This window comes from Arachis ipaensis, chromosome B9 (genome assembly GCF_059453495.1).
Source record: "Arachis ipaensis isolate K30076 ecotype BB chromosome B9, ASM5945349v1, whole genome shotgun sequence".
In the NCBI taxonomy this organism is placed as follows: Eukaryota; Viridiplantae; Streptophyta; class Magnoliopsida; order Fabales; family Fabaceae; genus Arachis; species Arachis ipaensis.
Window position 1 is genome coordinate 142297235 of NC_142444.1, and position 2945 is coordinate 142300179.

General features: G+C 31.4%; 1 non-coding gene across 1 annotated transcript; it reads right to left on the minus strand.

Moving 5' to 3' along the window:
• Nucleotides 1-2438: 2438 nt before the first annotated feature.
• On the minus strand, nucleotides 2439-2546 carry LOC148546611 (small nucleolar RNA R71). The gene has a single exon (XR_015900635.1). It is a non-coding gene; the product is annotated as a small nucleolar RNA R71 (small nucleolar RNA).
• Between the last annotated feature and the right edge of the window lie 399 nt (nucleotides 2547-2945).

The following is a 2945-nucleotide window of genomic DNA, read 5'->3' on the forward strand; positions in this document are numbered from 1 at the left end:
AAGTTTTTGGCGCCGTTGCCGGGGATTGTTCGAGTTTGGACAACTGACGGTTCATCTTGTTGCTCATATTAGGTAATTTTATTTTAATTTTAAGCCTTTTGTTTTTATTATTTATATTTTTGAAAAAAAATATTTTTTCAAAAAAAATAAATTATTCTATGTTCTTCAGAATTTTTAAGAAGGAATTCTAGAGTTTCATGAAACATGTTGAAGTCTGGCTAGCTGTAAAGCCATGTCTAACTCTTTTGGACCGAGGCTTCTACTCATCAGCACAGAAGCAAGTTGAATGAAGTATCAGCTGTTGTATGTCTGATTTGTATCTGCTAAAGCTTGGTTGGCCATTGGCCATGTCTAGTGTTTTGGACTGGAGCTTTCACTGAAAGCTTGGCTGGCTAGTGAGCCATGTTTAATTCTTGGACTGGAGGTTTAGACTAACATTGCAAGATTTCTGGAATTCCTATTAAAAATTTTGAAATCCTTATTTTCCTTTTCAAAAGAATTTTTGAAAAATCCAAAAAAAAAATTAATAAAATTATAAAACCAAAAATAATTTGATGTTTCTTTCTTGAATCTAGTGTCAAGTCATAAGTTTGGTGTCAATTGCATGTTTATCCCTTTCTTGCATTTTTCAAAAATTCATGCATTGCATTCTTCATGATCTTCAAGTTATTCTTGATGAATCCTCTTGTTTGATCTTCATATTTTCTTGTTGTGCGTTGCATCTTGTTTTTCATATGCATTCTTGCATTCATAGTGTCTAAAAATTAAAAATTTCTAAGTTTGGTGTCTTGTATGTTTTTCTTTTCTTGAAAATTTTTTAAAATAAGTTCTTGATGTTCATCATGATCTTCAAAGTGTTCTTGGTGTTCATGTTGACATTCATAGTGTTCTTGCATGCATCATTTGTTTTGATCCAAAATTTTCATGCATTGAGTCTTTTTGATGTTTTTCTCTCTCATCATTAAAATTTAAAAATAAAAAAAATATCTTTTCCTTATTTCACTCATAATTTTCAAAAATTTGATTTGATTTAGTCAAAAGTTTTTAAAATTTAGTTGTTTCTTATGAGTCAAGTCAAATTTTCAATTTAAAAACCTTATCTTTTTCAAATCTTTTTCAAAAATCAAATCTTTTTCATTTTTTCTTTCATATTTTCGAAAATTCAAATTGATTTTCAAAATCTTTTTCTTAATTTCATTTCATAATTTCAAAATCTTTACTAACAATTAATGTGATTGATTCAAAAATTTTAAGTTTGTTACTTGCCTAGTAAGAAAGGTTCAATCTTTAAAGTTTAAATCATATCTTTTTGTTTCTTGTTAGTCAAGTAATCAACTTTAATTTTCAAAATCAAATCTTTTATTTTAAAATTTCTTTTTCAAATCTTTTTCAAAATAAGTTTCAATCACATCTTTTTCAAAATCAATTTCAAAATCTTTTCTAACTTCTTATCTTTTCAGAATTTGATTTTCAAATCTTTTTCAATTAATCCTATCTTTTTGTTTGATTCTTATCTTTTTCAAAACTACCTAACTAATTCTCTCCCTCTAATTTTCGAAAATCACCTTCCTCTTTTTCAAAATTCCTTTTTAATTAACCAATTATTTTAAATTTTAATTTTAATTTTATTTCTTTTTCTTATTTTCGAATTCTAACCTTAATTTAAATTAAAAATAAAAATATTTTTATTTTAATTTATTTAATTTTCGAATTCTTCCCTCTCATCTCCTTCTAATTATTTATTTATTTACTAACACTTCTCTTCATCTCAAAATTCGAACCCTCTTTTTCTCTTGGTGTTCGAATTTCTCTTCTTCTATTCTTTTCTTCTTCTACTCACACAAAGGAATCTCTATATTGTGACATAGAGGATTCCATATTTTCTTTTGTGTTCTCTTCTTTTTCATATGAGCAGGAACAAGGATACGAACATTCTTGTTGAAGCTGATTCTGAACCTGAAAGGACTCTGAAGAGGAAGCTAAGGGAAGCTAAAGCACAACTCTCTGGAGAAAATCTGACTGAAAATTTCGAAAAAGAAGGAGACATGGCCGAAAATAATAACAATGCAAGGAAGATGCTTGGTGACTTTACTGCACTAAATTCCAACTTACATGGAAGAAGCATCTCAATCCCTGCCATTGGAGCAAACAATTTTGAGCTAAAGCCTCAACTAGTTTCTCTGATGCAACAGAATTGCAAGTTTCATGGACTTCCATCAGAAGATCCTTTTCAGTTCTTAACTGAATTCTTGCAGATCTGTGATACTGTTAAGACCAATGGGGTTGATTCCGAGGTCTACAGGCTTATGCTTTTCCCGTTTGCTGTAAGAAACAGAGCTAGAATATGGTTGGACTCTCAACCTAAGGATAGCCTGAACTCTTGGGATAAGCTAGTCACAACTTTCTTAGCCAAGTTCTTTCCCCCTCAAAAGCTTAGTAAGCTTAGAGTGGATGTTCAAACCTTCAGACAGAAAGAAGGTGAATCCCTCTATGAAGCTTGGGAGAGATACAAGCAACTGACCAAAAAGTGTCCTTCTGACATGCTTTCAGAATGGACCATCCTGGATATATTCTATGATGGTCTGTCTGAATTATCTAAGATGTCATTGGACCATTCTGCAGGTGGATCCATTCACCTAAAGAAAATGCCTGCAGAAGCTCAGAAACTCATTGACATGGTTGCAAATAACCAGTTCATGTACACTTCTGAAAGGAATCCTGTGAGTAATGGGACGCCACTGAGGAAGGGAGTTCTTGAAATTGATACTCTGAATGCCATATTGGCTCAGAATAAAATATTGACTCAGCAAGTCAATATGATCTCTCAGAGTCTGAATGGATTGAAGGAATCATCCAACAGTACTATAGAGGCATCTTCTGAAGAAGAAGCTTAAGATCCTGAGAACCCTGCAATAACAGAGGTGAATTATATGGGTGAACCCTAT